Source organism: Accipiter gentilis, chromosome 3 (genome assembly GCF_929443795.1).
Source record: "Accipiter gentilis chromosome 3, bAccGen1.1, whole genome shotgun sequence".
Taxonomy (NCBI): domain Eukaryota; kingdom Metazoa; phylum Chordata; class Aves; order Accipitriformes; family Accipitridae; genus Astur; species Astur gentilis.
The window spans coordinates 35,279,441-35,292,137 of record NC_064882.1 but is presented as its reverse complement, the minus strand read 5'-3'; the positions used below and the strand labels follow the sequence as shown (position 1 = coordinate 35,292,137).

Below are 12,697 nucleotides of genomic sequence, written 5' to 3'. Positions count from 1 at the left end.
TGGCCATGTCTGCACTTGACATTGCTGAAATTTGTTTGCCTTGTCTGAATAACTTTTACTCAATCCCTGACTTACACTTTAACACAAAGGCCATACTATGAGAAGATTTATTACTGAGGAGACTTTATTCTCTTTTCTGTACTCCACAGCATAAATAAAGGTGCTGTCATAGGTGTTTAGAGACTTTAGGAAAGCTGAGGTAGATGACACTCATTAAGGAACTTGACTTTCTGCTAGTCATTAAGCTTTGAGTGCTATCTTCCATAAAGATATCTCTATAAAGATCATTTTATTTCTGCAAATAGATTTTTCTGTGCATGAGAAATATCAATCCAAACTAACAGGTAGTACTTATCAACAAAAATTTGAATGCTTCTGTTGTTTTCTTTTGTGATCAAAATATGTTGAATATTATCAAGAAATGTGAAGTGAAACAATATCAAGGCTTTATGCACCTCTTTTAACTGTTTTTTTTTCAGAGAGGAATTGTCATCATTACCTTCTCTGTACAGTAGAGTTATACACAGAAAAAACACAGTTCAGGTTTTCTGAAATTCAGTCTTGTCCTCTTTTCAACAGGACACATGATAACTTCCTTATGTTGGTATATTTTTGGTATTTATAAAGATCCATGGCAATGGCCAGTCTGTATGTGACAATTTATAGGTGGCCACCATGACAATTTAAGCCTGTAGCTCAAACCCAAGTAACTCGTGTTGAAATGAAATACAAGTTTAGTGTTAGCTACTCTGAGTTAACAGTCTGGATTGACCTGGTCTAATTGTGAAGTAGTTTAGCAGCTTTCATCCTGCTTTCATTGAGGATCATCTAGCAAAGACGACCATGAATTAGCCTCTGCTTATCTGTTCTTAACAGAAAAAAGATGCCACACTTGTAATTTTGCATGATACCTTATTCTGCTGTATTTTGTTACACTGTGTAAATATTTTTTTCATTTCATTGCTACCATCAAAGCTGTTAATCAAATCTGATTTGGACTAAATCTCTTTCTTTTTTTGGTTTTGTTTAACAGATGATGTCACTAATACTGCTCAGAAATCCCTCCTTGCTGATGAAAAAGAGAACGTGCCAACAAGACTAGGAGTTGTGGTGTGGAAAGTCCCAGTACAAACATACCTAGTGACTTAGCTGCTGGTGCTGCTCAGCATTCACCTCTTTAAGTTAAAATCAAACACAACTGCCTCAGAAACCTGGGCAAAAGAAAGGTACTGTGTGTTGCCAGCATGTTGATTGTTGGTTGGGTAGGAAGAGAATGAATCTACAATACAGATATGATGTTATCAATTTATTAGAGACAATATAATTTGAAGCTTCAAGTTTGAATTTTTTTTTTTTTGTACTGAGATAGACTTTAAACTGAACCAGATTTGCAGGCAGTAAAGTAAACCAAATATGTACTAAGTTTTTGTCTTTGCTTGAATACGGTTCTATTTACATAGTGACTTTCTGTGTTCAGTGAATAAATTTCTTGATGATATAAACATTTTCTTACTCATGATTTTTCTTTATTAATTTCGTAAGGCATTTTCCCCCTGCCCCCGTGGCATCTAAAATGTGCAGTACAGAATGTTGCTCAGTGTCTTATGTTGATCATATGCTTGCTAACTTGACCACTGTCTTACTGCAGCTATACCTGTCACCATTAATAAAGAAGAAGGGCTTTAATTGCTTTGGTCTCAGTTGGATGCTAAGCTTCTTTGACAGACTTTCCCAGACTTCTGGTGACTTTTATGTGTTTATAATATGCACAAGTCTGGGTATTCAGAAGGCAGCTATATATGCTATGTATAAGAGACCGCCACAGTATTTTGATTGCTTCAAGGACCTTCTACTGTATGGGGAAGAGTAGCAGTCTCCTCCTATTGGAGAAGTACGGTAAGGCTGATGACAGTTTAACACTGTGTAATTCCTGGCTTTTTCATCTTGTGGTAAACCTGCAGTGGAACTGCAGTGATGATGCAGTTACTAAGATCAGAAATATTAGGAGAACTGGGCCACTCCCACTCTGTGTAGCTGTCCTTACTGCAGCAAAATGCCACTAGCCCCTAGAAATGATATTTTTGTTTAGAGAGATGTTGCAAATATAATCGAGGTTTGTCAGAAAACTGTAATGCAGAAAGAAAAGGATAGCAGCAGTAATGCAGGAAATGCCCTTTCCTAGTGGATATTTTGCAGTTCACATAATGAAATTATTGCCTCTTTGCTGCTCATGAACCTTGCTGTTATATTTGGTATCGTGCATAGTGTACACTTACTTTTCATTTCTGAATGGAGGGGTAAAGTATGGCCCTGAGTAAGGCAAGTGCTATGGGAAATGACAGCTGTGGAGTGCATAATCATTACTGAAAAATTCATGAAGAAGTAAAGAGAAAAGTAAAAAATGTAGGATGGAAAACATACCTTACGGCCTTTCTCAGTAGTATTTGCTTGTCTTCTATGACACCCAAATACAGCTAATAGTTTATTAGTATCTTTGATTCTAATGCTTCAGAAAATTTCATTTAAGTGTAGTCATAAAGCAACATACAAAGAGTGAAATAGTATGTCTAAAATAATTTGGTGTTCATTATAGAGAATAATTCTGGTAACTAAAATTGTTTTGGGGGCAACAGATAAACTAATGTGACCCTAAGTTCTCACTTCTGTAACTGGGAGGGCAGTTCAACATTTACTTCTGACTGGGTTTAACTCTTTGTGGTAAATACATAAGGAGCTTCAGTCATAGATGTATCTAGAAAAATCATCTTCATATCTACTTAATAATAACAGAAAGTAGATGATACTGATTTTGAAAAACATTAAAATGCTGACCTCTAAAACCAGCTGTTGAATCTTATAACTTGGCTTTCTGCTAAGGTGAATGCATTTTGATTTTTAAATCTCAAAGGAATGCTATTTAAAGATTTTCCCCCACTCCATTGTCCTTTAGCCTGTCCTGTTCCTGTACATCCAAACAGTTGAACATAGATTAACAAATTGATTTAGACTTAATATTTTATTTAGCTGACTCTGCATAATGAAAATGAAGCACTCAAAACATGAGAGAGTTTTCAACAACTAATGTATTTTGGAAAGTGATTTTGTCATGTGCGAATTATCTATAAGAAGGCTTCCTATTACTTGGAGCTAGCTTATGAAAATTTGAGCAGAGGGATTTCATCCTCTGGATTGCTTATGCACATTTCCCAATGCTACAGGAAAAAAACTCCCTCCTTATGTGGTCCCTATTTGTCTTAGCTGATTAGTCATATTTCTTGCATATCAATGCCTTATTTATTTGGCTAGACTGTTTCTGATGTCTCCAAACTGTCTCCTCAGAATGGCTGTGTAAACACAGAGATTCATGCAGGAGCAGTGCTGTTACATTGTGCAGCTATATGCGGGCACTTTGCTTTAGAGAAAGACTGGCTGCTTCTGTGAAAAATTAGGATTTCTGCAATGTATTCGGTATAGGGCCGGGCACATTTTTAGAATGGCTCGTTCTTTGTTTTGCTGACTTATTGTGAAATCTGCTAAAATTGATATTTTTCTCCTCTCTTTAAATTGATGGAAAAAACATTTAGATAAACTTTGGTATTACTCTTGTATTTCCATTTGTTTCTTAACATACTTTGAACAATCCATCTGTGCTGACTAATCCTCTGTACAAATATTACTTATGTTCCCTGCCGTGTGATTACAGCCATTACTCTTCAAACAGAGAAAAGAAGTAGTATAACATGCTTGTGTCTGAATAGTTTCTCTTACTTGCAAATATACCAAGGTAGTGCATTTGGGTAGCTGACAGCTGTACAGCTGCTGGCAGAATTCCCGCATGCATTTTACTGTTAGATAAGTCTGTGGCTGGTAATGGTCGTGTTGAGATAAGATAGGTAATGTTTCACTTGGTCATCTAAAAGTACTCCTCTATGTGTTGAATGTTTGCAAGCGATGTTAAGAAGAAAATGAAGTAAACTTTTCTGACACCTTGGAAAGGTGTCTCATGTATATGACCTGCTGTCCAATATTAAGCATAACAGATCTTCAGTCTATTATGAAGCTCCTTGTATATTCATAAATGAGCATGAATGGAAAAAGAAGGTATGAACCGTGAGAAACCTATAGCCTACATGGTACGCATTCAATAAATAGTAGTGAGAGACCATGAAGTTGGCAGTTTTGACAATTCTTTAGGATATACTGTCCTTGTAATACCTGGTGCTTTTTCTTGATAAATAGACTCTCTCGTGGTTATGGTTGTCTTTCTAGCTTTTTGTTTGTTTTTCTCAGCTCTTCCATTCAATTAATATGTAACTTCAATAGCACTGAACGATGTGTTATAAATATTAAATACTTTTGATAGTGTGATTTGATTAGGGCAATATATGTCAGGGTGGGGGGGAAAGGCATGTTTTGTGCATAGCATTCTATAAATGTTGATTTTCAGGAGTATAGTTTTGAAGGACACTAATTATCTCAAACTTACCCATTCTGAAGGAAACCCATTCTGTGCACTTACACACATACTATATTTATACATATATATGATTTATGGTAAGTATATTATGAGGATCTTTGCATTACAACTATTCTTAAGCAAAAACATATTTTAAAATGTGCCTTTATGTGTCTCCATGTTATAATCAGCTTGGACAATAACAATCAATTTCACTAGCTCAATACTGCAGTTCTACAATCAAGTACTCTAGGGTGGTGTAATGTATTATTTTGAGGAAACTTCTTTCTATCAGACTTTTGTTTAATTCATTGAGACCTTTCTACTCCTTTTCTGCCTTGCGTGATCTTTTTGCACATCCTATATTTTACATGAAATTTGCAGCCAGTGTGCCTGAAAAATGTTACGTACCAAAACACTTCCATCTCCCAGCTGAGTTCACTTTTTATTTAGTGAGGCTGGGTTCTGTGTTTGTGTCAAGAGCTAAACTTTAGCACAAACTAGAAAGTCTACCTCAAGTTTGTTTGAAAAGTTACTTCAGTTGTGAACATATTTAGTAGAATCACATTTACTAACATTTCCTATTAAAAAATATATTGGTAGCTCTTGTGTGTGCTGGTAATAGCAGGAAACAGAAATGAGGAAGGCAAAATATGGGGAAGAAAGAGTGTCTCATAGGACCATATGTGTAAGTATAGAAACTGAATTGAATAAAACAGAGCATCAGCCCGGCAATGCTAGTTAGCAATTACAACCCACCACAATGAAGAAAAAAAACCCCTTTCCAGTGAATACGCTCTCTTGGGTCTGGGTGGAGTTGAGTTGCATAAATACACTTCATGACTGCAGAATCGACCAACAGAGTTCTGATTTGTGTTGAAAAATTGCTTGCTCATCAGAGATGTTAATTTGAAGATACAGTATTAGCATAGGGTACTAGATGGTGTCATTTTCAGGTATTCTTCTAAGTTCTGTTTTATTCACTTTCTGTAAGTATTTTGATCTTGAAGAAATAAATTTTGTCAGCTGTGAAGTCTGAAATTTATTTCACTGATTGAATCTCTGTGATCCTCTTTACCTGAATTATTTTTAGATGTTGAGCGACTGCTTAGAGATTGTATCCAAACTAACAAACAGATGTATTAAGCATTTATTTTCTGGGAAAAACACCATATTATCAAAACCAGAAGTTTTACTGGCTATTGAAAATTTATCACGTTTATCTTTACAGTGCCCTGCCCTGGGGACAGTACTGGTTCATGATCCAGGAGGAATTCTCTCTATTTACACTTTAGGAAAGGGGCGTAAGAGAAGCTGACAATTCACGTTTGTTAGAGTGTGACAGACTAGTATGTCTGAGAGGGATTCCTGTGTAGACAGAATGATGGGGTTTGTAGGTGTGCTCTGAAGTCAGGACCATCAGGGATGCAAATCTGTATTTAGTCCTGAAGATGACCAAGATGGAAAATGTTGAAGGGTGGAGGGGATCAGAATTAATTAAATTGTTTGAATAGGAGAAAAAAATTAAATTTGATTAGTTGGAAACCCCTGAACACAGTGCTTTCCAGGCTTGATAAGCATCTTTGCCACAACCCTGCTAGCCTGTGCGCTACTTCTTGCTGTTAAAACCAAAGTAAAAGTTTGGGGGAGGTAAATAAATTCTGGTTGACTTATGTGAAATCTAGTTTAAAATTAAGAAAAGCAAAGGGGAACCAGGTGAGGGAATATGCTGAGATGTAAATGACAAGTGTCCACTCTGTAGCAGAAACATTTCTATTGCCTCATTGAGGAGCTTGCATTTCTGTATTGAGGAAAGACTTTATTGCCTTCTGGTTGTTACAGACAAGAGGTGGAAAGGGTTGCAAAAGAATTATAGTACTTTACTATGCTTCTGAACCTTAACCTGGTATTGTTTTGCCTTTGGGATCAGTTAGACTTTATTCCATCTATTCAACAGTGGTGGTTTAGTATTTCTGTGCTTTTCAGGAAACTGTGGAAAGCTGACTTCCCATCTTTCTCAAGTAAAAGAACTTGTGTTAAACTGCTTGCAAGAGTGCAGCTGTAACAGTTTCCTGCACAAGCATAATTTTCTATTTCCCCCGCCTTACGTATAGTAATCTATATATGAATGATTTTTTTTAAAGTTAATAGAAGTCAATGAAAGAGGGGGAGCAGGGAAAAGGAGTTATGTTGCTGGTGGAGAGCACTTTCCAGGTGTGCTGGATGTTATTACAACCCAAGAAAACAGAGAAATTTCGTAATAGAAGGGCATTTCAATTAACTTGCACGATCAATCTAAGATTTTAAAGTGGACCCTCTAGTCGAGACAGTGAAAGGAAACCCATTACCTAGCTATTTACTATTTACCTGCATTATCTCAAAGGAAACATCTAGTTACTTCCTATCCTTAATCCCTTACATTTGGGAAGTGTTAGTGAAGATCTTTATGATTTGATGTTTCCGGATTTCTGCTGCTAAAAAAATAATAAATAGTATGTGTTTGTAGCATAGCCATTTGAATTTATATTCCCTGGGAGGGGGAAGAATATGGTCACGCTTAAGAGCTCCCAGTTTTCACATTGTTCACTGAAACAGGCAGCATTTCAGCATTTTCCCGTTTCTGTACAAGAGCAGGGTATGCAGGTAACAACTAAGTCTTGATCTGTGTGTAACTCTCAGCTTTCATCTCACCTTTATTTTTTTCCTCTTCCTCTTCTGATATGCACTTCTCTTCCTTTCCTTTCTTCTGTGTTTGGGAACCGGTGGTTGTGAGGAAAGAGCAGACAAACAGCAGATAGGACTCTTATTTAGGCTAGTAATAAGAAGTGAGCTACATCACCGAGAAAATTAGATCTCTTCTTTTATTAGAGCCTTCTTAAGCAGGCTCCGTTCTGGTAGTCCATTCCCCAGGGTATATGCATTCTGCCACCCCCACTACCTTTTTTTTTTTTTTTTAATGTTTTTTTTCCCCTTCCTGTTTTGGAATCAGCTAATTAAAGTTCTGCTAGTATAGCTTTGCTATTTAAGAGGTGAAAAATTGCAGTGTTACTGCCATAGCTGTGCTAACCTTAACCTTAAAGCAAAATCTTATTCAGAGATTCACCTGAAGTTTAAGGAGATAATGTGTGATGTGGAAAGAATAGTTCTTTTGGCAATGCCTATTTCCATGTTTTCCACTGAGTCTTCATTAAGACTAAGCGTGCCTGTAAAGTCACTGCCAGCACCCTAACTTTTGAGGCTTCCCTCTGCCACATCTTTTAGGGGATGAGGTGGGGAGAGGGACAGAACTGAATACTAAGATCAATTCATAGCAGAAATTACATGAATATGTATATATTTTTACACAGCTGGACGCAGAGTTAGGATTGCTACTTTATCCTATATACATGATAATGCAACTTGAATAAAGATTTTGTTCGTGGTCAAAGATGATTTACAGAAGCATTTAGAACTTGCAGGGAACGACCTCCTTTACAGGCACCATGGGAAGAAGGAGGCTGTGTTCATGAGGAATGAAACATAAATATCTTTCATTCAGCCACAGGGACTCCTTTAACCTTTAGGTGACACATCTTGGCCCCAACTTTACATAAACCACTGTTCCGTCTTCACGGTCTGCTCTCTGAAACAGTATACTGAAATGAAAACTTGATTTCCCAATGCAAGAAAAATGTTGTATAGGTAAAAGGGATAAGGATGTTTTCCTCAGAGTGAACAATAAATCACATTTCCCCTAAATGACCAAAACAGCCTGCCTATGAGAGTGTTCAGCAGTTTGAGATACACTGCTAGCAATGCTGTGCCCCCATAAGTTGGATACCCCCATAAGTTGGATGCACAACTTGCTTACTAGAAAGCGCAAAACTGCGTGTACAAGTAATCTCTGTTCTGTGTCTAACCAATCTTTCAAGTTTAGGAAGCTTTATTTCCATATATATATATATATATATATGTATTTGTGTGCATTGTTTAATTTCTGAATTACAAAATACTTTAGGACAGTCTAATCACACTAATTGGGCAGCAGTCAGTCTCATAGTCTATAGTGGCTTGTCACAGAGTTATTCTGGAGTTTTGTATTTATATCTAATAGCATGTTTCTCTTTTTAAGCTGAATTAAGATTGAATGTGTCTTTGTTTTTTAACATTCTGAGGGATGCTATCCTTAAAGTTACAATTTTGTTACATGTGTCTGGATAACAGTATTTTCTGCAAGTCTTCATGGCTACCACATTCAACGCTAAGCATCTTCAGAAAGAACATTCATAATTCTGGTGGCCAACTTGCCAACAACCCTTCCAACAAGCCTGGCATGGTTTGAATCAAATTTGCTGGCAGTTACCAGAAGGGTATTTTATTGGTAGTCTTCTCACGATGGTGAAACATTTTCAGTTTGTGGATATTGAAGGAGGGTTACACAAAGAAAGTCTTTAGTTCACAAAGTTTCTCCTCTGTGCTTTTCTTGTGCTTTGTCATGCTTGTCTCTGTCCTGTTTAAGCTGAGAAAGAAATGACAGTTTGTCTCCAGGCTCTTGCTGTGTTAGTATCTAGTTGTGCATTTGACTGGCTGCTGCACTGCTCCCTTTCAAAATTTAGACAGCTGAGAGAGGAAAGAAGCTATTGTCTGGCTGAAATATCCAGTTTAAATATTTTATCCCAGGTGATTCAGTTGCATCAGCCAGTCACCAGAGTGACTTAAGCTCTGTTAACTCCAATCACCATTCACTGAAATATCCATACTTGAGATGCCAACGTTAGCTGGCTGATTATCAGAGCACTCTTACGAGAAAGTTAACAGATCTTGTGAGGGAATTGCAATTTTGTGGGACACTGAATTTGATGATTCCTGCCAACTAACAATTGTAAACTCTTGCTAGGTTCTCATAAGCCGCATTTCTCATAACCACTATTCAGTCTCTCACATTTTAATATTGTCCTCAGAATATATTTCTGAGGTAGGCAAGTGTAATACCTGTTTTACTGAGAGGTTAAGTGATTTCTTCAAGGTTGTACAAGGAATCTTTGACAGAACCATAGATGGAACCAAAATCCATCAACCCTTACACCATGTGTTGCTCATAAAACAATCTTTATTATTATTATCCAGTTAGATTTGAAATTAGATTTGAATGTGGGGTGTCTTACTTCAAGAACACTGAAGTTGAGCAGGAGTCCTTTTGGGAGATTCTGTGTCTTCAAAATTTAAGCAACAGCACTGCCAGCTATGTATTGTATATATTTATTTTGATCTCAGGAACCAAAGAACTTGGCTTTAAAAGTAGAGCATATTGGCATCTTTGGAAAAAATAAAGCATGTTCTTTTATCAGTCTTCCTATATTACTGGAATAAGCTGACATCTTCCTTTTGGCTAAAAGTCCTGATTTTAGTAAGAAGATTTGTTGAAGTTGAGCTTCCCCTTGGTAGCTGAGGAAGTTTTGTCACTAACCTGCTCAGCGTTATAACTTGATTGTGCTGACTGATATGCTCCTGCTGCTCTGCACATAGATGTGTAATTTTTCTGCAGTGGAGCAGTAAGGTGGGAACGTGGGCTGGCTGGCACAATATGAGGGAGCTTGCAGGTTTAGTAAAGGTGATTAATTGCACACAATAATTATTGAGATCAGAGGTAGTGGAATCGAATCATGCCACTTCTGTTTGCCTCACTGCTCAGCTGGTAACTAGGTCACATCCAGATACGCCTTTTCTCTTCCTTACACCCACTTGACCTCTCAGGTCTGTCCTATTGATTTACAAAATAATAAAGTAAATATTCAACATTCAGTAAAGTGTTAGACTACCCTAGTTTTAGAGGTCCCACCTCTCTCTTGAGTCATCAATTTGGAATCTGAACACCTCACCCCAAGCCTGTCCATTGTCTTGCACATTTTCTACACAGCCGTCATCCAAGAATTTTTCATTTTTCCAGTTTCAGGTTTTAGCTATTCCCTTTACAATAAAAATAAAAATAAAAATAAAAATAAAAATAAAAATAAAAAAATAATGATGGTTTTAGGAAAAAAAAAAAAAAACAAACCCAAAGGAACCTTCCTGCAAAAATCAGGTGAATAACTAAACAAAAGTGGTCCGGTATAATCTAAAAGCCTAAATTTGACAGGATGATTAATCTGTGGGGCAACAGTGAATAAAGATATTAGAATCTGTCTCTGTATTTGCCATTTGTCTAGCCCTAATTGGGAAATGCTACAACTTGCCCTTTCTTCCTGCTCCTGTTTTTGCCCTTAAATACTAAGCTTTAAAGGGAGTGCTGCTCCTCAGGGAAGGCCCAGGGATCTCCCTGCATCACACCACGGTACAATCAGACGGGTAGGAGGCTGGACGTACGTTGCACTAGACAGCAGGCATCTCGTCAGGTCTTCTGTGCAGGCTCAAAAGGAAGGAATCGGCACGGAGACCAGAGGCAGAGCTCTGCCTAGAGCTGCCTCTCTGGGGTTGCAGTTAACTCAGCACCCTAAAGGGCTCTAACTCCGTGGCAGAGCTGTTTGGAAAGGTTGTGGAGTGAGGGCTTTGTTTTATTATTTTAGTTGCATTTGAACTTTGCCTTTTTGTGCTAATGTCTTTTTTATTTTATTTGTGTCACAGGAGTGCTGTTGGTAGCAGTTTGTCTTTTAACAGGGGTAGTAGGGTGATTTTAATGGTTAATCCACAAAACAGTGCTACAAGTGAAATTAGGTAAATATTGATAAAGAATGATCATTCATTGAAGCCCATGAATGTTTTTTTATTTACCGGAAGGGCCTGGGATCTAGCTCATCACTTCTCCAGAAGAGATTCAAATCCAGGTTTCCGTAACTCCTAGTGTATGACAGTGTTGTGTAGTGCAGAAGGGGTGTTGCAGACTGCATCTGTGTAGGGTCTTGAAGGGGCCAGCTGAGCTGGAGGAGGTGTGTGGCAACAGTGGTTCGGAGGAGATCTGGTTCACTTGCTCTCCTAGGGGGCCTGTAGCGGAGTCAATTTTTTCCACCGCTTTTCTGCACGAAGACTGGGTAATGCTGTATTGTAAGGCAGCTGTACTGGGCACTACACAGATCTCTCCAAACAAGCTGTGGTGTTGGGCAAACACATTTGTTGTGCATATTTGCCTCTGCTTTTTGTTCCCATCCCGCTATGTAAATTTGTTATTTTGATTGTTCTCTGCTGTTCCAGTACCTTTGACCTCAGTCATTGTAGCAATTTGAGGAGATTATGGATTTCAGAATATCAGACAGGGGTCTCATATGAGAGGTTAGCATTTTTGCACCCAAAAGACTGCATTTCTGTTGTTGCTTGGCAGTGGAATCGCAGTGACAATTGCCTGTAGTCACAGTAAATAGTCCAGCTGAAGTCACATTTTTGAACCAGTCCTTCAGTTGCCCTCCAAAGTAATCTATAAAGTCAGAGACCTGTTGTTCCTTTAAGTCCTTTTCCATCACGCAACTGCTCTGTGGTTCCTGTTCTAAATGGCTTGCAAGGATTATTGAAGATACCCTCCCTTCCGTAAATAGCTTTAACACAGATTTTTTTAAAATTGTATACATAATAAAGTCAAATTCATCTTGGTGACTAAATGCATTTGAGATTCCTTTCCTTCCCTCTGCCTTGTCCTCTTCAGCTCAAACATTCCCTTTTTTACTGCAGATTAACTTGTGATAATTTCTTGTAAATTTAGAGCTAGCTTTTTTTTGGATGGGCTGCTTATGTCCTATGACTAGAATGAGGCCATTAATGTACTGGATGCTATCCAACGGCCTGCAGTAGTACCAATCAAAAATAATTATTCACTGTTATATGGTTGTCTGTAGTAGGTATTCATATGTTTGAGGGTGTGTATATACAGTTTAAAGGAGTTTGATATAATTTGATTTGTTTTTTTTTTTGTGGTGTGCAGTGACTTGGAAACATATTTTAGTTGCATGTGTTCTAACAGATGCATACATGACACAGGCAACCAATTAACTGAAGCGAAGATAAATACATTGGTGAAATTCATTCCAAAGCTTGCCAAACTCTAGTTCTGTCAACTGCTCCATGAGGACCTGGAAGGCAGTGATTTGTGATGGGATATTACAACATGGCTACTGATTCCTGGGTGCAATGGGAATTTTCTGAAAGACTGGAGATAGAGAATCTCAGCAGATCACCTTTCCTTAGGTGCCATTGAAAAAATAATAGAGGCAATTACTGTCCTTGGCAGAAGAGCTGACTGACTTACAAATACTATGCTCATCCGAGGGTATCACCAGC

The 12,697-nt window shown here is 37.8% G+C and overlaps 1 protein-coding gene across 3 annotated transcripts in view; it reads left to right on the top strand.

Annotated features, from left to right (window-relative positions):
- The window catches only part of JAKMIP1 (janus kinase and microtubule interacting protein 1), a 175,348-nt gene that overhangs the window by 59,892 nt on the left and 102,759 nt on the right, over nucleotides 1-12,697 (top strand). For all 3 annotated transcript variants that reach the window (XM_049797894.1, XM_049797896.1, XM_049797893.1), the window contains exon 2: nucleotides 1,034-1,226. The gene's annotated coding sequence lies outside the window, so the exon portion shown is untranslated. The remainder of the gene's footprint in view (nucleotides 1-1,033; nucleotides 1,227-12,697) is intronic.